The sequence below is a fragment of the Natator depressus genome, chromosome 2 (genome assembly GCF_965152275.1).
Source record: "Natator depressus isolate rNatDep1 chromosome 2, rNatDep2.hap1, whole genome shotgun sequence".
In the NCBI taxonomy this organism is placed as follows: domain Eukaryota; kingdom Metazoa; phylum Chordata; order Testudines; family Cheloniidae; genus Natator; species Natator depressus.
The window spans coordinates 87729431-87756992 of NC_134235.1; the positions used below are offsets into that span (position 1 = coordinate 87729431).

Here is a 27562-nt window from a genome sequence, read left to right on the forward strand (position 1 = left end):
AGGTGAAGTTTTCCACAAAGAAAACATGAAGCATCTCAGAGAAGGATTTTTAAAGTATTATTTTGCTTTGGCCTGGACCTCACAAAAATTTCTGGCAGGTAAGAATGGCTATTTGCAGATTGAAAATTATTTCAAACAAGAAAACTGCTGTATTTTCTACAATTAAAATTTAAAGCAAGATGCTAGAAATTTCACACCAAAACTGGTGAAAACTCCATAATTAATCTAGTCTCTACAGTTTAAAATATTTTTGCAGAGTTCTAAAGCAGAGTTACTAAAGTCTTCACCATGGTTTATCACTATTTAATTAAAGATTAACTAAAGATGGCAGAGCTATGATTTCTTTGGAAGACTTAAGCAGTGATCTCTATTCACTTAAGTACACTGTATTTTTTAATGTCTAATTAGGCAATAAGGCATGCCAGATACTGACTTTCTGCAGGATTATTGCATACCTCACCTTCTGACTTCAACCAACACAACAATTCCACAGAAATGTACTACCTGATGTGTGTCTTTTTGAGGTTATGAAAGGAAGAGAATTAAAAAGGCGAGAGTTCATACCTTTTCATTTACTAGGGATTAGCAATATGGGTGTAACAGCAATCAATCTCTAGTAAGAAATCTCTAAGTCTGGTGTTCTAACATATTCTATTAAACAATTTCCTTAGTGGTCATTTCTCATTCTGATAGCTAACATGAGCCAGTGGCTATAAACTTTAAGACATTTTACAGTTTTTGGGTGGATATCACTGCTTGGAAAAGTAAAAGAGAATTCTGCATACAAAATAAAATGCTGTAACTAGAGAGGAGCCTGAGCAGCCAGGTTTGGATATGGACCAGAATCAAACTTCCTCTGAGTTCAAGCACATTTGGACCTGGTGATTTGGTTCAGGTCTATTTAACTGCAAAATATGCTAAACTGTGTTATGTTAATATTTCTACTATCATAGTGGAACATCCTCTGTCGCCTTCTGCCCAGTCTCTCAACCAACTCGCATTTCTTCTCTCTTACTGATCAGATACATCCAGCTCCCACCATTCTATCTTTCTCCTTTATTTTATGCTACACTCTTCTCTCTATTATTTTAACATTTTATTTATAAGTACAGCATTGAATCACACCAACTCTGTTTCACAACTGTATCATTGTTTCAGATCATGATCCAACTCTCACTGAAGTCAATAGAAACCTTTAGTGTATACTAAAATCAGGAAAAGAAAAGATCTGTTACTTTAGGTCATCTACTTTATCTCTCTGCCAGTGTAGAAATGATTCCTACAACATATATTCTACTGCTTTGTACAAAATCTACAGTAATTTTAAAGTTTCTAGATTTTAAATCTTCATTTAACGTCCCTCGGAAGACTACTACACATTCTACATAGTTTTACTGTTCAGAAGATTTTCTTGACATTCAGCCTAAATATTCTTTGTTTTATTTTCATCCCCTCACTCCTAATTATTCCCACTTTGTACCACAGTAATTAATTCAAGTCCCTTCTAGCTGTTTATTCCCATCAAATACTTGTAGATCATTACAGTGTGCTCCACTTAGATGTCACATAGCTATGCAATACCTATTTAGCTCTTTTAACCTTCTCATAACTCAGTACCTCTAGATCCATCATTCTTTATCTTCTCTGAAGTCACCTCAATGTTTCAGCACTCTTCCAGTATGAAGGTACTCAACACAATATTCACTGTGTGCCTGATCCAAAGTATACGCAAGTCAAATGGAAATATTTTCATTCATTTAATGGGCTTTGTACCAAGTCACAAATTGCCTCTCATGCAGCATTTGTGCCTGGCCATTAACTTCAGTTCAAATTGTGGGTGCACAGCATCACTCAAGATCAGACCCTAAAACCTTTTCGTTATTCAAAGCTTTTAAATACATAACAAATATTCTGGGATGACTTCCACAATACGAAGTTGCATGAGAAGTGATATATGACATACCATGCTTCGTTCTAGATATTTTGATGTCAGAAACATGTCAAAAAATCAGCCCAACTGAGGATCAGCTATATTTTGAGCTTGTTTCTGACCTTAGTAGATGTATTTTCCAACATACATAGCATATATGATAAGTAAAGGGAAAAGAGGAAATAAAATGCAAAACTTGACGTGCATGTAGCTTGTTCAGTCTGGACACTGAAAAAACATCTGGAGAAACCCATCTATTACTGTATACTCTTTGCTTAAAAATCATATTTAGCTTCTTGATAAACAAATGATTTTCCAGGTACAACACAGTGAGCCATTCCGTTTGTGCATAGAGGCAGAAGTTATGTTTTTCGAAGTACAATTTAGTATTCCAAAAACATATTTTATAGAAATCAGTGAATTCACAGAAAGGCAATGATCCAAGAAGTGTTTTAAATTATGAAGGCCAGGAGGAACTTTATTACTCTGCTGAGGAACATTAGGAAACAGCTCACTTAAAAATAGCTTTTAAAACAAAGGTAACAGGTGGTTGTCCCATTGCTGTTTTTCCAGCCCATTTTCCCAGCAAAAGCTTCCTACTGAATCTGTGAATTATCCATTTGGTGGATGTACTCTGAACTTCCAAGACTCTATTTGACAAATTTGCAAGCTGTAACTATGATAAATATTTAATAATAATTTAGCATCAAAATCACATTGACTTAGAGTGGAAATGTTGCTTTTATTTGAAAACCATGAAAAACTTACTTTCTCATGATATCCCGAATTATGGAGTTGAAGTGTCACACAGCTATTAGCTGCACTCAGCTCACAGCTAACGCTTGTCCAATTTACAGCAGTTTATTGGTACTTTAAGATGTTATTAGAATCAGTGCTATGTTATGGTTTTAAGTATCCACTGATTAATGGTTAAGCAAACTTAAATGGAAATTAAACATACATTATCCACAAGACTGCTGAACAAATTAATTATGATCAGCTAAAGCAATATATGCTACATACAGTTGTCATGCACTGGGACATTTTTCGTTTCAGAAACAGATTCACAGGCCCAGATTCTGGTCATGTTGACGTTATTAGCAGTTTATCCATTGACTTCAAGGGGACCAGGACTTGCTCCATCAGTTTTTAAGACAGAAGGGCAATTATGATAATCTAATCTGACTCACTGTGTAAACCTAGTAATTCTTGCATCAAATCATAAATTGTGGTTGTATATTTTAGAAAGACATATAGTCTTGAGTTACAGATTCCAAGTGATGGGAAATCTATCACATCACTTGGTTGGCTAATTACCTTTATTGTTAAAATTTTGCACTTCATTTCCAGTTTGTATTTGTCTAGCTGCAACTTCCAGTAACTGGATCTTGTTATACCTTTCTTGGTTAAAGAGTTTGCTACTATAAGATATCTTTTCCTTGTGTTGGTAATAATAAATGTAATCAAGTCATTTAAATCTTCTCTTTGATAAACTAAATAGATTGAACTCCTTGAGTCTGTCATTTTAAGTACTATTTTCTAGACCTCGAATTATTCTTGCAGCTCTACTCTGAACACTTCAACAAGCTTTTTTCAAGTACAGACACCAGAACTGAATTCCAGTAATAGTCTCAGCAATGCCATATGCAGAGGAAATTCCACCTCCCTACTCCTACTCAATATTCCCATTTCTACATCCAAGGATTACTGTAGCCTTTCACCCACAGCATCACAATAGAAGATTATGTTCATTTGGTTGTCTACTATAATAACCAAGTTATTTTCAGAAGCACTGTTTTCCAGGATACAGTCCTCTATCTTGTAAGTATACCCTAGATTGTTCCTATATACATAACCTCAGATTTTGCTGTATCAAAACAAATATTGTTTGCTCCCAGTTTACCAAGCTGTGTATGTAGGTTTGGAAGGATTAGATTTTTATCATAAGCGTCAATTTCTCTGTACACGCACACAAAATATTTCCATCGAGAATAGTGGAAATTTACAGCTATGAAAGTAAGAAAAATCCTTCTTGAGTAATGATTAGTGCTAGATTTAAGGATATTTACTTTGTATATTTTGACATGTGATGTTGACAATTTGTTTCAACAGCTATGAAGATTTAACTTTTTGAATCTCAACATCTTTTCTCAGAAATAATTATTACCTGACCCCTCACAATTTCCCCCATGAAAATTTAAATTGATAAAACTTCGTACTTCACTGAACAGTGATATGAGTACCAACTGTTGTATTACATCCTTACCACTACACAAGATAAGGACTGCAAAAGGAAACTAGTTCCACTTAATACTTCCATGTCATAAATAAAAAAATATATTGGCTAAGGAAGCCAGTGTATATCATTATCAAACATTAAATGAATGCATTGTTGTTACAGTATAAGATCTGTCATTGCAAGTTTTTCATATATTACAAGGCAAAACAAAAATCCTTCTTTGGCAGTGAAGCTTTTCTTTATTAATGAAACATTATTGTTTTTTAAAATGTAGTTAAAATGTGTATGTACCATACTTCTAATTTCAGATTTTACATTTTAGAAATAACTGAGTATGTGACTTCATTACTGAAGTTCTCACTGAATCTGACTCCTATTTCTGGTGTTTAAGGTCAGGGAACAAGAGGATATGAAAATGCTGGTTTTGACCACTTAATGCCAGAAACAACGACCTTACATTAAAGGGTTAGGAACAGTCATTAAGTAATTAAGACAACTAAAAGCCACATGTTTGCTGCAGAAAGCCTGCAAGTGAAAAACTAACAAGGTCATAGGGATTTAGATCCTGATTCACTAGATGGAAGTAAAGCACACAGCAGTTTTTCTCATGAGCACACACTAACGTGCAGCAATGTGCACACCACACTTTATTCAGGTAATTACGCATAAAAAATTCATTCAGTGCTTTGGATCAAAGAGGACATCAAGTGATTCATAATGGCAGGAAAATGTCTCTTATCATGTACTATTGATTATGCTTCTTCTGAAAGGGCTTAGAGTGCAACTGATTCTCAGGCTGGCTAGAGTTCTCGTGAGCCTCTCAATGGCCTAATCACAAATACTCATAAGCTCAACACACTGTTTTGTTTTTGGTTCTCATGTATTCTTGCTGGACCTCAAAGTCTGGTGATTGAGAAATGACTGTTTTTGTCCCATTCTAATTGCATCTGTTGGCAGATTTATAAAAGCTAAACCTGTTTCCAGTATTGTCAAAATTCTCTCTGAACACCTGCCATAGATCATTCAGGTCAGACACACAACCTCAAGCAAACAACATGTGTACATATATGTTAACATATAACATAGTCTTTTAGTGTTCTACCCCACTCAGAGATGATAAAGTGAAGAGACGGAATACGTTACATCCTAACAGCTATTGAAATGCTGGAGAGGTTTTGTTTTGGTAAATGGAGAAAGAAAGAAAAGGATCTAAATGGTTCTCTGAACACAGCTGAGACTTACTTTTTTTTCAAGCTGTCAGGGCCAAAAAAAACAGAGATTAAAACCAACCAGCCATTTCCCACCCACCCCAACCCCCAAAAATCTGTACAGCTATTGCATGCAATGTTACCTCATCTGGCAGAAGCCAGAAGCCACTGCTTCCGTAGGATGTAAAGACAAAAGGAAGTATAAATTCCCAGAACAAATGTGATTGTGTTATCTTTTGAGCTGGGGAAATGATAATAAAAAGCATCACCATTATAATTTATAAGGAAAGAAACAATATTTGTAGAGGGAGCAGAAGCTCTTGGGCCCTCACTACAGGGGGATTTGTGTAACCAGTGTAACATAAGTAACAATGCTGTCTAATTTTAGAGACAATAATGCAAAATGCTTTCACATGGTGCTGACTCTCCTTCTTGTTTCCAGTTGCTACACTGCAGTCAAATAAATTAAAATACACTATTAAATGTTTTTCTAACATTACTTTTTTTATACACCACCTTCTCAGATATTCTGTACACTGTGGGGCCATATCCCCATGCTCTGCTATGTGGCTGCAACTCCTATTAATTTTAGTGGACAGTTACTCCATTAGAACTAAGAGTAAGAGAAATAATGGGCCCATCCCTGCAATTGGTTCTTCAATGGGTTACACATGGATCCAGAGGTCTCCCTGCAAGGATGATGTCTTTTTCCTTTCTTTCTCATGTAACTGGTACCGCTATCTGGTAATGTATGTTACAAAGTATGATCAATGCAGCATCATAGTATAATAGTGTAAAATGAAAATGTAATTAGGGATTGGAAAACTCAAATTGCAGCTTTGCAGAACATTTAGAAATTTATTGAATAAAGACATTTTCCCATCAAAAGCCTTCATATCACACAAAAGGATTTTTTTAAATAAAGATTTCTCTCGCATCTTTAGACCTTACTTTATGCTAAAATATTCCTGTTACTTGCTAATACAAATGTTAACACTTAAATCATGCAACAATATTAATGCTAGGTCCGTATTATAAAAGCAATTTGATCTGAATGGAGAAAATCCCTGATTATTCACACTCGACCTGCTCTCCTCTAGCATAAAAGTTTTACCATAGATGTACAAAAAGTGAAAAATGAGTATGGCTAAGTCTATTACAATGTCAAATGCTGACGCAAAATGGGAGCTGATCAGAGAACAGGACAGAGAAAAGATCAAAGTTTTATACTGCTGAAGCAAAGGTTTATAGCAAATTCCTGTCAGATCAGCATTTCCTCTTTATTTACTTTTTATTATTACAGAAACCTTTTGCAGTGCCTGATGCTTATAAAATCACTATTTAAAATAACAGCAAGATTAACAGAGGCTTTTTTATTTAAAGTAGTGTAATGCAAATTAAAAGAAAGCCCTAGTCCCCCAGACTAAGATACAGTACAAGAACATAATGCAACTTTCCTCCTTGCTCAATATTTAGTATAAATTGAGGGGATTTTTTCCACTTTGTTTCAGCCCAAAATATAGTTATTCTAACGAAAGGGAGGTTAGCAAAACCTGAAATAAACAGAAATGAACAGATTTCTTTTTAATTTCTTTGGAAACACAAACATAGTCCAAAGGTGAATATTTTTAGAAATGTTGGTAAAATTTACATGAGCTGATTTTAAAATCAGCTGAACATGAAAAAAATTATTGTTCATGCTTTACAAAAATTGTTCAGCTGCTTTTCTTCCTCGAGTCCTTTAAAATGGTGGCATCTTTTTTAAACCGCAGACTTGACTTTGATTTAGCCCTCAGTGATGAATGTGAGCTTTGTCAAATCAGAAATTGGCTGGAATAAAAAATGCATCTGGAAATAAAGCAATTGCATAGTAAAGAACAAATACCATTATTACATATCCTTTTCCTCAACAATGCCAGTAGCCCTTACTCACACAAGCTGTCCCACTAATTTCAGAGAGACTAACAGGAATGACTAAAGGCTACTCACATGAGTAATGGTTTGTAAAATCAGATCTTTAAAAAGTGCTCCAAGTTCTGTTATCCAGATAAACACACACACAAACATATTACACTCGAATCTCACATCACACTGTAAAATAAACACATACTCTTGAAAAGAACCCAGCAGGTCTGACAGCCCCTCCAGACTTTATCTCTACCCCAGAAGTTTATTATAAAGTGTACATACGCTGTAGGATGTAGCACACTTTGGGGCACAAGCCTCCAAAGTACATTAAATTTTAATTGACCCTACATTTTAAAAGAAACACTGGAGGACGGGGACTAAGGAATAGGAAAAGGTGGCCAGAGTATGTTGAGGGTCCAGAAGGATTAGGGTTAAGATGATCAAGTCAGCCGTTACTAGTGGAAAAATTGGCATTTCTTTTGCCAACCCAAATTTCCTTGAAGATTCCACAAACACTTGTCTTCGCCAAGGGCTTGATCCTGTAAGTCTCCTCTTCACACAGCTCAATGGGAGTCCCAAGTACAGAGGGCTTGCAGAATCTGACAGGGCTGAAGCTTTTAAATTAGGCTGGTTTTGAGTGATGCAAAAATGTTCAAAACATCTGTGGTAACCAAGTTTATAACATGTGAAAAAAACCCTTTTATTCATACTTGGATAATTCAAAATTGGCTTAATGGAATTTTTGCCATGCTTACAACAATTCATTGTTTGCTCATAATTCTTCTCAACCCAATTTTAGCTTAAGGAGATTTTTTTTTTTAAAGTGTCTGACTTAGAATGAAAGTGCCTTCCCTCAGCCTAACTACAGTGTTGCTATCACAACACTACAATACACACATTGAGCATGAGGCTTGATGGTTAAGCAGATCATTGTAACTTTTGTTTGAATGTCATCATGTTTCTATAGCTCTTTAGCAGATGTCTGTTTGTACTTTTTTCTACCAAGACCTGGTTTCCATAGCTCCGATTGGATCAAAGTTTTGCTGGCAACGACAAAACCAGCACTAGTATATCCCCCACCCTCTTCTTTTAGCCAATGACTTTTCCTTTAAAGGAAAACTAATCTCAAATGCAGAGCTGTTACATGTGAAACCTCATGAAAAAATACAGAATTTAAACCTTGTGGGCAAATATCATCCATGTAATGTAAGTAAAGAGAGAAATGATGAGCCATTAATCCAGGGATAAATGCATAGAAGAAAGGGTTACACCCTGAGGATTGAGATTTATATAAAGTTAGCAAAAACTTTATTTAACTAAAACATGGCTCTTAATTAAAAAACATCTTATAAGCAGCCATAAAAAATTCACTTTTCTCTCAAGTGTATTAACAACTTTAAAACAGGATGTTAAATATTATTTGCTACATAACCTATTTTTGTAAAAGCAACCTAATAATGGAATTTTTTCTGAGGCTATGTGACTGGAAGCTGTTAGGCTTTGGACATCCATTAAAAACAACTGGACCTCAGACATTCAAATACTTAATGTGTGTGAAATAAAGCAGCTGTCTTCTGGAGACTTAAGTCTGGATATAAAGATTTGGGAGTTACAGCCTGTTTCATACAACATTAGGACTTTGGAGTTACTCTCTGCAGTGGTAGAAATACAAATGTCTTTACTTTACAGGGAATAATATCCCAGGGGTTTTACTAATGCTCTGGATACAATCAAAGCTCTTTGGAGCTCAGACAGAGGCTCCTTTCTGAATCATGGTATGAAAAAGATATATTCATCTGCCAAATCAGTCCATTTCCCCAGGTTTACATTTTGTTTTGTCATCCATACTGCATCTCTGTTATAGCCTGAATGCTCTGATGGACATTAATATAATGCTTGTTTTACAGTAGATCAATGAACTATATCAAAAGTTGTACAAGCTGTAGCCCTGAGGGCAGGCCTGGATTAACCAATGTGCACTCTGTCCACCTGCGTAGGGACCACACCAGGTTTGGCCCTAGAGTTGCCACTTGCTGGGGTTTTTTTAATTGTCCTGGACATTTTTGATTCTGCATTGCCAGTTGCAATGTGCCCGGATTTTTTCACTGGTTACTTAAAGTTACTTGTAATTTCATAGAAATCATATGATCATAGAATCGTAGGACTGGAAGGGACCTCAAGAGATCATCTAGTCCAGTCCCCTGCACTCATGGCAGGATTAAATATTATCTAGACCACCTGACAGGTGTTTGTCTAACCTGCTCTTAAAAATCCCCAAAGATGGAGATTCCATAGCTTCCTTAGACAATTTATTCCAGTGCTTAACCACCATGATAGTCAGGAATTTTTTCCTAATGTCCAACTTAAACTGCCCTTGCTGCAGTTTAAGCCCATTGCTTTTGTCCTATTCTCAGAGGTTAAGGAGAACAATTTTTATCCCTCCTCCTTGTAACAACCTTTCATGTACTTGAAAACTGTTATCATGTCCCCTCTCAGTCCTCTTCTACAGACTAAACAAACTCAATTTTTTTTCAATCTTTCCTCATAGGTCATGTTTTCTAGAACTTTAATCATTTTTGTCGCTCTTCTCTGGACTTTCTGCATTTTGTCTACATCTTTCCTGAAATATGGCACCCACAACTGGACACAATGCTCCAGTTTGAGGCCTAATCAGCATGGAGTACAGCAGAAGAATTACTTCTTGTGTCTTGCTTACAACACTCCTGCTAATACATCCCAGAATGATGTTTGCCCCGTCACCTTTTTTTTTTTGGGGGGGGGGGGGGAGTGTTACCCTGTTGACTATATTTAACTTGTGATCCACTATGACCCCCAGGTCCCCTTCTGCAGTACTTCTTCCTAAGCAGTCATTTCCCATTTTGTATGTGTGCAACTTATTGTTTCTTCCTAAGAGGAGTACCTTGCATTTGTCGTAAGAACAGCCATACTGTGTCAGACCAATGATCCATCCAGCCCAGTATCCTGTCTTCTGACAGCGTTCAATGCCAGGTACTTCAGAGGGAATGAACAGAACAGGCAATCATGAATGATCCATCCCCTGTCAGCCATTCCCAGCTTCTGGCAAACAGGCTAGGGACACTTCAGAGCATAGTTTTGCATCCCTGCCTATCCTGGCTAATACCCATTGATGGACCTATCCTCCATGAACTTATCTAGTTCTTTTTGAACTCCCCAAGAACTAGATAAGTTCATGGAGAATAGAAGATATAAGTCCTTATTGGATTGGATTGTTTACTTCTGACCATTTCTTCAGTTTGTCCAGATCATTTTGAATTGTAATCCTATCCTCCAAAGCACTTGCAACCCCTCCCAGCTTGGCATCGTCCGTAAACTTTATAAGTGTACTCTCTATGCCATTATCTAAATCATTGATGAAGGTATTGAACAGAACTGAACCCAGAACTGATTTGCCATGTTGTAGTAGTGATGTGCATCCCAGGATCTGAGAGAGACAAGGTAAGTGAAATAATATCTTTTATTGGGGGACTAATGCCTGTTGGTGGAAGGGACAAGCTTTCGAGCTCCACAGAGCTCTTCATCAGGTCCACAGAACTCTTTGCATAGGAGCACCACAACTGTTTGCACGAGGGCATTCCACTAGGGCATTCAGGTCACCTGGCCACTGGGAGCTCTCACTCCATGTGCACGGTGGCAGCGGAGACTCTTGCTCCTCTCAGCACAGGAAAGCAGCATGGACCTGAGAGATAAGGTGCAGAGACTAGGGTGAGAGAAGCACGGGCTCCTGGGAAGGGATGGTAGAGGGAGACCAGGATGAGGGAAGCTGAGGCTCCTGGGATGGGGTGGGTGTAGGGGTTATTGGACAGGGGGGTCAGCTTGGTGGTTGTGGGGGACACCTGAGGGAGAAAGAGGCATCTCAGGCTGATGGAGGCAGGGGGATGCCTAAGAGGGGAAATGGAGGGTCAGGCTGGTTGGGGGAGCAGTGGCCATTTTTTCTAATCCACAGAGATGGCAACCTCAGTTGGTACCCAACCAAGTTTGTCCCAGTAGTCCCCAATCGTGCTAGGGGCAGGCCAAACTTCAGTGAGTGGCACTGCAAGCTGGTGCACAGGGTTACACTGCCACTCTGGTTTAGTGCCCTAGGCAGATGCACAAGCAGGTTTGGAGCTCTAGGCAGCTGGGCCTCTTCTTTTCTGTCTAGTTTAAGGAAGGGTGGAGTACCCCCAATTTCCATAGTGCACAAGGCCCCAAAATTCTTTAATTCAGTCCTGCCTTAGGGCTCTTTATGGTGACTGTGTTAAGAAGAATATCTGATTATTACATGAAACTGTGTTCCCAATAGCTTTTCTTTCACCCTGTGAGGGAAGGAGGAGGGGAAAGAGAAGGGCAGCCTCTGAACTGCTACTCCATTAAGAGGAGGAGAGAAGGTAGAAAGAGACCAGAAGCCCGTTGCCACATAGTCTTCACAAAGTGGTGAGGAGTGTGGAAGTGAGCAAGCAGCACAGCAGCTAGTGCAGGAAGAGAGGGGACACCCTGGAGAGAAACCAGCAGAGCCAAGATCCCACACAAAGAGGTAGGGGCACCTGATTCCAGTGGATTTGAGGAGAGTTGTCAGGCTCAGCAGTTATCTTTCATTGGTTATAGAAAGGGAAAAGGAACACACATGTCCCCTCCCCGCCTAGTCACTACCTTCCTAAAGACCTGGGTAGTCAAGACAAATGTACCTGCCTTTGGAGAGACCAAGCAGCACGGCTCTTTTCAATGCATGGGTTATTTCTCAATTCCTTCCCCACAGAGGCCAGGGTAAGAGATGGCCCCCTTGATTCATTTCCTCTTCCCCTCCATTGAGAGGGTTTAGAGGGAAGAGTTTGTGTTGGCAGTGGGGGATCTTTGCTCTGAGAAGAGTAGAAGCAAAGACAGAAACAGAGGAGCACACAACAAAGATCCTCTTTGAGTACTCCCTGCAGCTCAGTAGGTGAGTGGCTTCCCTCCCAATACGCTGATGGGGACAGGATTTACACATCTGCACCAGAGACAGGGAATGCTGAGGTAAGAACTGGCCTGGCATGAGGAGCCTACAAGCTGCTTCCTTTCATTTGGCTCACACTCTGATTTCGCTACGATAAAGAGTCAGGAGGAAGTCTAGCTGGGGTTCCATCTAATTCTACCTGGAGTTTCACTTACAGCTCCATCTCCTCTCACCCCCAAGATTGTCTGTGGCTTTAAAACAACAATCTGGCCTACGTATGGCAATAGTCACAACAACCTGTCACTGAATACCAACTGCAATTCAGTCACTAAATCAGGACTAATATTGCTATTCTTCAAAAAGTGCTGTGCCAATTTAGTCTGGGCTCTCTTTGGAGGTCTCCCAATCAAACACTGATCAAGTGTGACACCACTTGGTGATCACAGCCCAAAATGGTATAGCTTCAAAAGAAAAATAAAGGTGGAAAAATGGAAGAAGACAAACAAAACCAGTGAACCTCATTTCCTGTTCTCATTATTGGGTCACATGCCATATTGCTTTGCTGAGGCACTTGGAAGAGATTTCTGAAATACATGGGAAGTGATACATCAACACTGATGCTGCTGGAACCTTGTGCAGAACCTCCAGGATGGGAGACAAAAAAAAGAAATGTCAAGAGTCAGAAGGAAGGAAAGATACTGGACACGTTAGGTGGCCATTCTCTCTCACTCCCTCATACACACGTTTAGTCAGAAGGACCAGAGGAGGAGAGGAAAAACAATTAATGTTAAATAGCACCGTCTAGGGGAAAGACTAGTGTCAAGGAAATACAAGTGAGGTTTTATTTTTTATACACAGATGAGCGAAAGCAATAAGCAAGTAGGCCCAGGTCTCTAGGAACAGTGTGGAAGGGATATAGAGGGAAAAACGGAGGGAATGTTCAGAAACAATGCATAGTGTACAAAAGGATTCTCCTTGCCAAAGGGTGAATTTGGATACCCCTACACTCAGCAGGAAGCATGGTTTAATGTTGTCTTGCTGTGCCAATTAGTAACTGAGGTTACTAGCTCTTTGAAATGAGTTGGCAGAGTGACTGGAAGGGTAGCAGCCAACAATTCCACTTCAGAAGTTTCACATACATAGAGGGGTGGATACTACAGAAGGGCAGATCGAGCTGATTTTCCTGAGCAACCAGGTAACTCAGGCTATCGATCTCCCTCTTGCCTTCAGTTCAGATGCTGGTGGAATTAAAAACTTACTTGTGTGGTTAGCCCACCAAGTGTATTTTATGTCAGTGTCTTCAATAGAAATCACGTGGCAAAGGGATCACGTGCAAAAATAATGTTAGTGGACACAAGCATTTAGTAAAACAGAATTATCTGAATAAAATATTACTGATTCAGGCACAATAACTAAGCATGTGATTCTCTGTTAGGACAATAAGTTTTTAATGGTCCATGGAGATATGCTGTTAGCATTTTATTGCAGAGCAAAGGCTAAATTAAGTTTTGACAAGAGCAGTATTTGCCTTGACAAAGTATGGCACATATTGATTTCAAACTTCAGATGGAGAAAGCTTACAGCAGGATCTACTAAACTAAGTTCAGCAGCTTGAGCCAGGAATGCTAATCCAAGCTTTGAGAGACAGTATGCGTCTTGGGCAAGTGATTTAATCTTCCTGTGTTAGTTTCCGATCTGTTAAATGGGGATAATAATATTTATCAACCTACCTGTGAGAGGCTCCAGAACTGTGCATGGAGATGTAGATCTATTCTGTTGACTCATCTGGCAGCCAGACCAGGAGGATTTCATTAGATTCTACTCAGATGGATCAAAGATAGTGAGTTGTTGAGGCAAAAGAGTGACTAAGATCTTGCAGGGAAAACCCTAATAAGTCAACTCAGGAGAAAACTCAAGCTCAGGTTTATGTTTGTTGATCTTAAATTAAGAATAAAGGAAAACACCGGGAAAGTGACTGTGGATGCAGGGATGGTGGACATGAAGGCCCAGTCAATACTAGAAAAATACACAGTTCAGCTAGTTACATTACTGCAAACCTGTAATATGTATATGCACTTAAATGGAAGTAAACACTGACTCAATAGGTTTAATTTGTGTCAGCAGCTTACCAACATAAGCTGAATTGATATAAGCAAGGGTTAAACTGGTTTAATTACATCAAAATTAGGGCTTTCCACTTGTTTATTTAGACTGATTTTTAAATCACACTTCTCTAGTACCGGAGTACTTGTGGTACCTTAGAGACTAACAAATTTATTTGAGCATAAGCTTTCATGAGCTACAGCCCACTTCATTGGATGCATGCAGTGGAAAATACAGTGGGGAGATTTTATATACGCAGAGAACATGACACACTTCTCTAGTACACACTTCTCAAGTCTCTGCTGTGTTGAGACTGGGACCAGGCTCTGTCTCTTCCCACTACCTCATAAGACAGTGGGATGATTCATAAGTGAATGTTTGTATGATGATTTGAAAATATAAAGAGCTACATAAGTGTTAAATATTATTATCATCATTGGTAGGCATGCCAGAATATGAAAAAAGAAGGTTGGCAAGTAGATATTATGAAAAACTAAGGAGAGGTGTGTCCAGCCAAAAGCAAATTGCTATTTATAATTCTTTTCTCTTAATACCATAACGTGGTAGAGATCAGAAGCTGGTAGGACTATGTGATTTTATACAAATGTATGTGTGTTTTCTGGGCATGGCAATGGGCCCTTATTTAGGAATCATGGCATACAGCTGTGCATTCAGTTGGTGATGTTTTCTAGGTCAGAGGACATGATGTGGCATCTTCTGTCACCAGCACTTAACACCAGCTTCTGACCTTGTGGATGGAGGAACACTTAGGAGGAGCAAATGGGAAGAGGCAAAATTCACAAAGCTTACCATCCCATTTGAGGCCTACCCTTTTCAAAATATTACAAAACAAAGGACAACTAGCTTTTGATACCAAACTGAGGGCCCAGTCCCGTGAAATGATGAGTGCCTTTAATTCCCATTAAAATCAGTCCATCATGCAGGACCAGGGCCATTACTTTCACTTAGATTTTATGCTTGTTATTAATGCTATATTTAAAATATTCACAAACTGGCTGATCGTCCAGATTTATCACATACTTTAAAGGCTAATATCACCCATTTGGACCCAGGCATATTAAAAGCTATGATTAACTATTTTTCTCTATTAATTATATGACGTTGGCATCATTTTAAGGATTCTTCCCCTTCCAGATAGAATCATAGAAATGTAGGGCTGGAAAAGCCCTCTATTGCAGCCCCTTGAGCTGAGACCATCCCTGACACTTGTTTGTCTAATTTGTTCTTAAAAACCGACAAAGGCAACCTCCCTTGGAAGCCTATTCCAGAACTTAACTATTCTTAGATAGAAACTTTTTCCTAATATCTAATCTAAATCTTCCTTGCTTCAGATTAAGTTGTTTACTTCTTGGCCTACTTTCAGTGGACCAGAACAACTGATCACAGTCCTTAACATATTTGAAGACTGTTATCAGGGCCCCCCCGCTCAGTCATTTTTCCCTCAAGACTAAAAATGTCCTGTTATTTAACTTCTTTTCATTCTAAACTGTTTATCATTTTTGTTGCTGTCCTCTGGATTCTCTCCAGTTTGTCTATATATATCTCATAAAGTCTGGTGCCCTGAACTGGACAAAATACTCCAGCTGAGGCCTCACAGGTGCTGAGTAGAATGGGACAATTACCTCCCATTTCTTACTTATGATACACCTGTTAACACACCTCAGAATGATACAAGACTTTTTTTTTTTGCAACTGCATCACATTGTTGACTAATATTTGTGTTGCCTATAACTCCCAGATCCTTTTCTTCAGTACTACTGCTTAGCTAGGTGTGCATTTGATTTTTAGTTATGCATTTGATTTTTTTATTCTTGAGTGTAGTATTTTATACTTGTCTTTACTGAATTTCATCTTGTTGATTTCAGACCAATTGTCCAAGTTGTCAAGGTGATTTTGAATTCTAATCCCATACTCTAAAGTACTTGCAACCCCTTCTACCTTGGTGTCATCTGCAAATTTTAGAAGCATACTTTCCACTCTGTTATCCAAGTCAGTAATGCAAATATTGAATAGTAATGGACACAGGACAAACCCCATTGTCACCCCACTAGATACGTCCCCCCAGTCTGCCAGCGAACCTACTTTTTGAGTACGGTCTTTCAACCAGTTTTGTACCCACCCTATAGTAATTTCATCTAGACCATACTTCCCTAGTTTGCTTGGTATATTGTTCCAGCTGGAATGCACTGTTCATTGGCAAGCTTTACAATAAGAGCATTAAAGAGTTCTGCATCAGGGTACCTTTGCCCAAACAAATTTGTGTAGTTATGTATGTTAACTTAAATTTAATTAATTAAATGGACAGATTTTCAAAGTTATCTTCATGCATACAAAGTTCACGTGTAACATATGAGTGCACGTACTCAAACCTGAATGAGCAAATCAGGTCTTTATATATGCACATGGGACCTGATCCATCTCCATTTGGCTGCAATTGGAGTTTTTCACATTAACTTTACTGGGGAGTGGATTGGGTCCATGGTGAATTAGGTGCCTACTGGACACGTGAACATGAAAATATCTGCTGTGAGTGTGCACATACCTGATTTGCTCAAGCACATTTGACATTTGCTCATAAAAGTTAATTATAGTTAATTAAAACTTTGAAAATCTTCCCCCGAAGTCTTAACAATAAACCCAAAGAAAGATATGTCTTCCAATACTGGTAATATGTACCAATTTGGCAGCAGAAGGAGGTGGAATTTAGCCAATGTTACGTCATGCAATGGAGACTGATTTTATGTTAGCAATTCAAGCCTGGTTTCTGGATACAGCTTATACATTGTTCTGATAGGCAAGACATTTTCCTCTCATATTAATGAGAGCCACCTGTACAGAAGGCCAACCAACAACCAGGTATGCCAAAGAAAACCTCACCAATTGCATACTCACTCACCACTGTAGCAAAACACATCTTGGAAACTGGTGTTTACCATGTGAAGAAGGCAGTTGTTTTCAAAAGGTCTTAGCACATCCATTTATTTACATCCGTTTCAAGTTAAGGGGAAGATACACAGCCAAATTCATCCCTGGTGCAACTCCAAAAACATGAACAAAGTTGTGTCTGCTTTTGCCAGGACTGAATTTGTCATATATAGTTCATCAGCTACAATGAAGGAGCAACTCTGGTTGTTGGGTCAAGTTAATGGAGATACACCACATATGACTTCTACATAAAGACAAACAGAGAAGGGAAGTGGGGTATTCAAAAGGAGATTATCACTAACAAGCTGCCTAAGACAGGGTCCCATTGCCTTCCTCAGAAAATGAGTAACTTACTGATAGTCTTGGAGCAAAAATATTATTGATCTTCAAGGAGTGCACCATTACTAAACTCTTAGTTGTATGAATGAACCTCAGAGTATTCCTCTTGGATCATCATGCCAACATTTGGATGAATCTGATTCCCTTTATTGCAGAGATTAAGCTGGAAATCTCACAAGAACAAGCTTGTGAAGTTTCTGATACTTTCTTGCTACAGCCAGTTGGGAACTCCTCCAAAAGGTCTCTTTCTATATTTTCATACTTCAACTTTTGGAATCTATCAAAATCAGAATGTTAAAGGCACATGAAAAATAAAAGAAAAACAAAACAACAAAAGTCAACCCAACTTTTTCAGTCTTGAAAAGATTCTGTTTGCGGTGAAAGCCTGAGTTGGACCCATCATATGTGTCTCTTATGTGGCAATAAAATTGTGTTTGACAATATCTGGGTGCAATAACTAAGACCCTGATGTTCCCCTTCTGCGGAAATACCCAGGGGAGAAGAAACAAATAACCGGAAAAATGAGGCTTTGGGGGAACGCATTTTTGGCAGATTGCTGAGACAGGAACGATGACCTCATAAAATGGTCAGGAGAGGTTCTGCGTAAAGCAAAGGATCTGTGAAAAATGCAGACCAAGGATATCAGGTAGACTCACCACAAGGCTTCCACAGTTCTCACCCTGACAACATCACCAGCTCTTCTGCCCCACTACCATTAACTCTCACTGCTGTGTCTGCACATTTAATCCCCTCTATGGGTGGTTTTCATTGTCAGGAGGATATTGGCATTATTATATACTCCACTGTAGCCTGTTATGGTTTGTACTAGTGGTCAATCAGTTCAGCTATGATCACATCACTAAGAGTGGTGTGACATCAGTTTGTGGAGTATTAAGTGTTCTCTACAAAGTCATGGAAGCTTAGTGTTCAGTCGGGCCCTGTAGCTCTGACTTTTTTCTGTCTGGAGTTCATTTTCATAAAGAAACACTATCAAGGACTTTTTGACACAAAATTAAGGATATTTTAAAAAGAGTTAGGGGTGGCTTATTAAACCATCTAAGATTAGTAACGATCCACAATCTTTATTTAATTAAATTATTCACCTGTAATATTAAAGCCCCCCAAACACAATACGATGAGAACACATGCAGAGGGAAATGAATTATAAACAATGGGTCCATGTCACCTCAGTGTAATTTGCTGGATATCTCATGGGGATTAGCCCCAAGTGAGAGCAGCTTTAATCTCAGTCAGAAATTCTTTAGCAGCGCTCATGGCAAGGCTGTTTACGGGATATTAATACTATCATAGTGGCTACCTGGACTGGCTGCAGGTCCCCGGGGAAGAGGAGATTGTAGCCACCTTGTGTCTCTGCCTGTTGGCAGACACCCGTGCTGACCCCACATAACTTTGACCCAGAAAGTGAAATTAACCAGTTTAAGCTTCACTGTTCATGAGGAGAGAAGGGCACAAAGTAAACCAACAGCACAGAGAAATGTCAATTAGATGAAGGAAAATGAAAGAATGTTTTAAAAGCCATGATATCTGTAGTAGCACAGTTAAGGATGTATGTATTATATTACAAATAATGGCTAATATTTTTCAAATGAAGGGGCCTAAAGTTAGGAACCAAAATTTCAATCAAAGTTGCTAGGTGCTCAGCACCTCTGAAAATCAGGCTACTTATATAGGTACCTAAATATGGAGTTAGGTTCCTAACTTTACTGTTTGAAAATATTGATCACAATTATAATGTTGTATCTTTAAACATACTTGGCCAAGATCTTTCTGTGGGGGATGCTTACACAGAGGGGTCTGACTGTGTCTGGTTCTCTTCTTGTCTCTCCAAAAGCTGGGGAGGTCAGACCTCTTGTGGCGCTGTGGTCCACTGACAGCCCTCTGGAGAGGTCAGAGAATTGTGTGTGTGTGTGAGAGTGTGTGTGTGTGTGTGTGTGTGTGTGTGTTGGGGAAGAGTAAGTCAGAGGGATGGAAGTGGTATGCTGTGGAACTGCTCATAAACTACAAGATTGAATGCTTAACTTTCCTTACAGGCAGGAAAATCCCCGGCAGAAATTCAAAGTGATTTTTAAAAAACAAATAAGATATTAATAGTTTACATTTTTAAAACCCAATTTGAGTTTACAGTGTTGTGATATCTAAGAACAGGGAGAAATCCTGGCTCCATTGAAGTCAATGGCAAAAATTCCATAATGTTTAGGGGTTTCGTTGTACCTTAAGTGACAGCTTGGCGTTGGAGGAGCACACCATCCATGACCCAGAAGTAGCAGCACTGAGCACAACCGTCCTTGACTCAGGGAACACAGGTGGAGCACAGTCACTGTGCACCAACCTTTGTAATGTAACACTCATGTAGACAGGGCTAACTCCACTTTGGGAAGGGTAGCACACAGCAGACCCTAGCCTGGTGAAGTCACTAGATTCAGGGGAGTGCAAAGACAAGATTGAGTCCAATGACAAAGACTCAACAGTGGCTGTTCCATGCACAGTACATATGGTATTACAGTTTTTGCATTACAGCATACACAGTTCAGTTAGTTTTTACTTATGAAGCTCCTGTGAACATGGGTGGTATTTTTACTTTTTATTTTGGGCAGTTGGCCAAGAAACAAAGCACATTTATTTTCACCACTGTATTCCTGATCTGTCGTGGGATGATTCAATATCTGATAACTTTTCAGAGAAGCAGTCTGAAGACATTCTAAGCAATAGAACCGTGGGGTCCTCTTTGTAACTCTCTCAATCACACTGTCTCTTAAGAGAAACATAGTGTTGTCTTGTAGCTAAGGAAATAGCCAAGGTAACTTTTTTCCATCATCTGTATATCTCGTTAGTCTTAGTTTATAAAAATAACACAGTCTTTCTGACTCTTTTAATTTAACTCCTTGTCAATTTAACAGAATATCGTATTTCTATTAAGTGACTAATTACTACATATATTTTGGACATAGCAGTGAGGCAAGGGGAGTCTCATTACACAGCACCTGCTGTGCAGATTTTAGTAGGACTGTCTGCAATTTCACTGGCTATATAGGGATTAACAAAGTAAGTGAAAACCAAAGTGTTAGGATTATTGACATAGTGGGAACAGTCAGACATGGCTATTGGGATGTGGCCTAAATTGAGACAGTTTTTAAGTTTTCCTTGTTTGAGTTAATAAAATGTTTAAATGGGTGGAGTTATTTTTTTAAAAGTGGGCACAGTATTGAATTCCAGTATTTATTCTTAAAGTTCTGAGGGAAGTGACTTGTCCTCAGTCTTCATCCTCCCATCTCCTTCCTCACTGGGAGACTTCCTCGTTCCAATCCTCTCTGAAATGCTCCAGGTCATAGACATCATCTTCAACTAATACGACCAAATGGGACTTCATGCCACTCCTAGCTTGGCAGTATGGGTCAATGCAAAGAGACAGGAAACACACCCATTCTTCAAATAGGGTTGCCAACCCTCCAGGATTGTCCTGGAGTCTCAAGGAATTAAAGATTAATCTTTAATTAAAGATAATGGCATGTGATTAAACCTCCAGGAATTCATCCAACCAAAGTTGGCAATCCTATTTTTGAAGCACCCCCCAGTCCCAGTAAATAAGAAATTAGGCCCAGGAATGAAACACGGATCACAAGACCAACATCTTATCCCATGAGCTTTGTTTTACGATGAAGGCTTTGGTCATCAGTAGAATAAATCTAGACTCTAATCATTCAAGATGAAAAATGCTTTGTATCTTGACATAAAGAAAGAGGAGCCCCAGAGAACATTCTGAATTTCACTCTATATTTTTCAGTAGTTAGTATCCTGTGCATAGATAGAGCAGATAAAGTAAATATATATGAATAACAGTTTACAGAAATAATCAGTAATTAATGATACAGTAATCTATTGTCTCAATAAGAACTACTGCTCTTTGCAGAAGACTATGATATAAAAATAATCATTTGCAGATAGATGGGTTTCCTTAAATATATCTTTATAACTGGATATTTTATAAATTGAAGATGGTGGTTCTGCAATGCATCAAGTTCAAACTTCTTTCTGTCATCCTTGACATCTTTCACAACTCTGTTCCTCCCTGCTTTTCCACTCATTTCTTACGTTGCCCTCCCAACCCTGGCTCCTACAATGGTGCTATTTGTCAGCCTCTTCCACAGCCGTTCTTGCTTTCTTCCACCTCTAGATTTACACATGGAATAGTCTTCTGAACTAGTCCATAAGACCATTATTTCATCCTGCTCCATAATCCTCTTTTAGACCTACTTCTATCATGAAGATTACAATAACTGCTAACTAACAATGTCTAAGTTGTTTAGCAGAGGTAAAAAACTAACACTGCGTTAAAAAAACCTGAGGCCAGATTCTCAGCTACAGCCAATAGCCATTTGGCACAGCAGGACAAGGACATCTGTCAGGCGGCAGGTTCTGGATATTTGATTCTCTGTCCAGTTCCATCTCAGCCCTAACCCTGGGCAGAATAATTTGCCTAATGAGCTGCTCTATGCTATACCGTCTGACAGAAGTCCCCAAGGGACCATCCCTCACTAGGGATAGCTGGAGTACAGTGCACTTCAGCCATACTCCTCACTGCCTTCTACCCTGGAGGCTGCAGGGAGGTGGCATGGAAATCAGCTATGCCAGTATTACATATTGAGGAATTCCCAAACTCCAGGGGAATCCTCAGCTGGCAAGATGGAAGCAGTTTCTGCTTCCTTTGTATAGCATGAGTGGTGTAATATGATTAGAGCAGGTCTAAGAATCTGGTCCTGTATTTTCTCTCTCCCCCACAACACTTTGTATGGGGCTTGTCCTGTTAGATTGTGAGCTGCCTGGGACACTTGGGAAGTGTCTAGTACATAGTGGGCTCCACCACAGTCCAAATATTACTAAGTATAATATCACAATAAAAGATGCAAGGGCCCTGTGTTTGGACAACCCTCAGTAGAGATGGGATATTCACAGAGACCGTCCAAACCATTTAGAAAATATATGATTCATCATGCCACCCAGCAGTAAAGAAATGACTCCTAATGAGGGATTTTGTTGCATATAATAAGGCTCATCATGTCCTTGCTTGTTTGGTGGATGAAAACCTGGGACAAAACACTTCCAAAGAAAGGTGTTATCCAGAACAGCACATGCCTTGGGCTACCTCATAGTTTAGATTTAATACAGGCAAGAGATTAGTACAATGGCAAGGACAGGTATTGCCTATTACCAACAAGAGCTTGAACTTGCCTTTCCAAGCTGCTAACAGAACCAGCCACACCTGTAGAGAAAAAGACCTAAAACTTTAAGGGAGTTACGTAGGTATTATTTCTAAATATTACTACAAGTGTTCTGAGTTCTGGGATGCTTCATTATTAATATGCATCTCCCTTGGGAAATTAGTGAGAGGACAATGACAATTAGCTACCTCTGTTGCTCTTTTAGGTGTAAATCTTCCCCTTAAATCAAGTTAAAGTAGGCTCCCTGGCAAAATAATCAGTGCAATTCTGCTGTGAAAAGAGAGGTACTGCGACAGGAGGACCATCCCTTGTGTGGTCTGGAATACCACTCTATAGGTGCTCAGTTTGCTTTAATTGGCAGAGGATGATGGGTAAGGGGCAAGGGCAGCAGATAAGATCCATGTAGCATGAATCCACTCATTTCCTCCATCACAGAGGACACTCAGACATCATGTGATATCAATGCCTAGAATGATTAGAAAGGGGACACAAGGAGCAGAGAGTCTACTCCATCCACATAGTGGCTCCATATAGAATATACAAATGGATTTCTGATCTTCCTTCTGATTGGACATCCTTATCAATACTTGTCATCAGTATTGGGCCTCCAAGGAAGGCCCAGGTCCAGTGGATTTGTGGTTTGAGAAGAATGTTCCACTTGTCTCTAAGACTTACTCTTGGGGGGGGGGGGGAAAGAGGGGAAGAAACCCAGAGAATTAATTTGCAAGAAAGAATATTCTAATATACTGCTGCAATGCAATTTGTGTCTGTGACTAATCTGAGTTACCAATTTCACTATTTTTCCTAGACTTTTTTTTATTCACCATGTATACACATTTTATTCCCCTTGTATATCAAAGAAGGGATTAGGCTGCAAACTTTGAATCCAGATCCCAGCTCTTGGGGATGTTCAAATGAAGGGCTCTGAGTTGGGCCCAGGGAAAGGGAAAAACTCCCTCTATTTTGTAAATATGCAAATAATTCAGCCATTATGACTCTACCAGTATTTTGCATGATCAGAGTGGAAGACAACCTAGACTGGTCATGTGATGCAGTGCTTAGATTCTACTGTGATGGCTGCTATAAAAAGTAAACCCCATAAAAGATAAACAGACGTTATTCAGAAAGCAATTTCCCTTATGCTTAGAACAAGGTCTCAGATTTGACCTATATGTTTAGGATCTAATACAGCAACTTGCTGGGCATCCTCAATTCTCATTCACTTCAACTGGACTTGAGGTGCTTTCTACCTTTCAGACGATTGACACCACAAGATGAGGCCCTCAATATCACCGGAAGTTAGTGATCGCCATACAGACCATATAAAGACAACAAATCTACAGTTTTTGTCTTAGATTGTCTAGATTTTTATTAATTTATAAGGGTAAACTCACTCATTCTCTAGACAAACTCATTCATTTTTAAACTGTAAGTTATAAACACTAAATCTGGCATTGATTGGCAGGGAAGCACACTAACTATTTAGTTACATACCTAAAGGATAAATCATTCGGTGAATATACTATGATACTAACAATTTTGTGAAGGAATAGGGTAAATGACTTGAGATAAGCCTTATGTTATTGGATTGATCCCATTTCTTCATCTTGGCAAGCCCTCTGCTACCCAACATACTAGATACTAGATACTTTCTAAGATCATTTTGTTTACTAGTCAATGTAAAGAATATATATTGTGACAAAGTTCCTCCTTTGCCTTTGTGGGTCCTGCGCTTATTGGCGGATTTGCTTGCCTCAGAGATTCACGGCATGCCTCAGTTTGGCCACTTTTGCTAGGGGCTCAAACCTGCCGTCCACTCAGCTAACCCCGTCACTGGCCAGCATGGGGGAAACAGAGAACAATCCCCGCAGTCTCTGTATCCCACCTAGTGGGTCGGGGACAGGCCAGATGCCTTTCCAATTTAGACTGTCCTTTCTAGTGTTTCTCACAGACCAGGTCAACTCCTCCTGTGTCCGATCAGGAGTTGGGGGGGATGGGGGAAACCTGGGCCCACCCTCTACACCGGGTTCCAGCCCAGGGCCCTGTGGATAGCAGCTGTCTACAATGTTCCCTGTATCAGCTGTGTGACAGCTACAACTCCCTGGGCTACTTCCCCATGGCCTTCCCCCAGCACCTTCTTTATCTTCGCTGCAGGATCTTCCTCCTGAAGCCTGATCACGGCTTGAACTCTTCAGTCCTCCAGAAGCATGCCTTCTCACTCCCTGCTCCTTGTGCACTCCCCTACTAACTGATGGGAGGTCCTTTTTAAACCAGGTGTCCAGATTAGCCTGCCTGCCATAACTGATTCTAGAAAGTTCTTAATTGACTCTAGGTGTCTTGATTAGCTTGCCCGTCTTAATTGGTTCTAGCAGGTTCCTGATTGCTCTAGGGCAGCCCCTGCTCTGGTCGCTCAGGGAACAGAAAACTGTTTATCCAGTGGCCAGTATATTTGCCTTCCACCAGACCCCTGTACCCAAACTGGTCTGGGTCTGTCACAATATGTATATGGCAGAAATATGATATTTTCAGAATTAATGTTCAGAAATGGTATTTTTTTGAGTTGGTGTAGTTTTTCCCTTTCAGTAAATCACCAACTTACCAATGATAAGGCAGTTAGTTCATTTAGAAGGAATCTGTATTTAAGAATTGGAAGAATATCTGTTTAAAAAGAAGGTAACAGAACCAATGCGGTCTAGCTGGCAAGAGCTCAATTAATATTTGTTCGGTACTTTGAAACTTTACAGCACTAAGTCCTAACTAAAGAGTTGATTCATCCTCACTGGCAAAGGTCTCACAAACTGCACCCTCCTGCACCAGCAAGGGACCCTGTTCCCTGGGAAGAGAGGCACTGCTTGTGCCTCCTCCCTCCCGCAGGGACTGGTCTAGGGAAAGATATCTTTGAACTGAAGATGCAGCTCCACAGGAGCCCTGCCACTGCAGAATGTCAAGGGCATATAATGAGTGCCCTGGCTCTACCTCCTCACTACCAGCTTTTCAGTCTACTTATCAGGCTTCAACATGCAGAACCGTTTTGTGCACACTGAGTTTTATGAAATGCTGCATGAAAATTGCATCTGCATGTAGCAGAGGCATAAATATAAGCAGGCTCTGTGGCATGATTGCTGCTTTAAAGAAGTTCCATATATTTATCCTAGATAAAGCAGTACGGTAAAGACACAGTGCTATATTTTTCCATATCCTTTTTACGTTTTAATTTATTTTTTGCTGCAACTCCCCAGGAGGATTCAGATCAAAACATTCAAGTTCACCAACGTACACCATCCTGTTTTTATTTTTGGTTATGCCTCTTCTCATACAAGCGGTCAATGGATGCTTTTATTTTTATCACTAGTGCTGGATTTTGAAGTGGGGGTTTCTTAAAGGTACAGCATGGGGGAAAACATTAGTGGATGAATACAGTTAACATCAGAACTTCCCTACTTGTCCGGATGTAGTTTAACTTAATCTAATCTGACAGAAAGTGGCATGCTGGCAAACTGATGTGTTTCGCTATCCAAAGCAGACACATTATTTCGACCGGAAACAACTCATACATTTCTTGTGGACCCAGGAATGTCTATGTTAACAGCTTTTAAAAGTCCAGCCTTCTACTCCTTTGAGAGAAATATTATCCCTCATTAGCTCAACAGGATTTATTTTAACATCAGCCCTTGCATCTGCACAAAGTGGAAAGAAGGGAGGAATCTAACCTGGGAACAGAGTCTTTAAATTTTACAAAGAAATAAAAGCCCTGTTTCAGGTGGATCCTCTCTATTTTGTGGATGGGTGAAAGTCACTTTCTCCTTGTAACAAAGCCGAGCCCCGCCCCCCAAGCATTAGCACATACTTACTGAACTGATTTCCCTAGCAATGATTTTAGCACAAAGAGGTGAAGTGATTTTCACATAAATTAACAAAGCTGAGAATTGTTACCCCTTTCTCTTGTAAGTGACTATTAAAATATATTTTGGATAGGAAAGAGAAAAGGAAAAGCAAAATACATAACAAATAAAAGAATAACTGTAAAATATATTAAGAATATGATTCTTATCTCAATGTACTTGGGATTTACGTGTGTGAGCCAGACACTCGTATTAATGTGTCAAACTTGTGCCTCAAACTGAAAATATTGTGAATAAAATAGCAATATACCAAATTTCTTGTAGTATGGGAAATGCTAAAATATTTTTCTGTGCCACCCAAAATACATCTGTATCTCATTTTCTTCTATTCCTCTATCCACAGCCTAAGCACCACCCATGCAGCTCTTTTTAATACCATATTTGTGGCCTTCTCTCAGTCTCAGATTTGTATATCCCTTAATGGCCAACAAATACCACTACTGCTCTTTCTTCAGCTCTCTCCTAAAATTATTACTTCCACAAAGCCCATCAATATCAATTCATCAGATCAAGATGTGTGATTACAAAAAGATACATGTACTGCTTAGAGATTAGATTATCTACTGCTCACTTGTCTTCTGTTATATTATGCATCTGAACACTACTGTCTGTGTAATTTAGAATATAAGATCCTTAAGTCACATCATATATTATTTATAAGAACAGTTAAGTTTCTAAAGCCCAAGAGTCTACTTTTCTGCCCCTACTGTCAAGTTACTTTGCATATTTACTAGGATGTTTTACTCATGCATATCATTTTTATTCTAAAACTTTGATTAAGAGGTGGCTAATTAAACTTGGT

The 27562-nt window shown here is 39.3% G+C and overlaps 1 protein-coding gene across 1 annotated transcript in view; it reads right to left on the reverse strand.

The window, feature by feature from the left end:
* The window catches only part of PIEZO2 (piezo type mechanosensitive ion channel component 2), a 440411-nt gene that overhangs the window by 133995 nt on the left and 278854 nt on the right, over positions 1-27562 (reverse strand). The window lies entirely within an intron of this gene.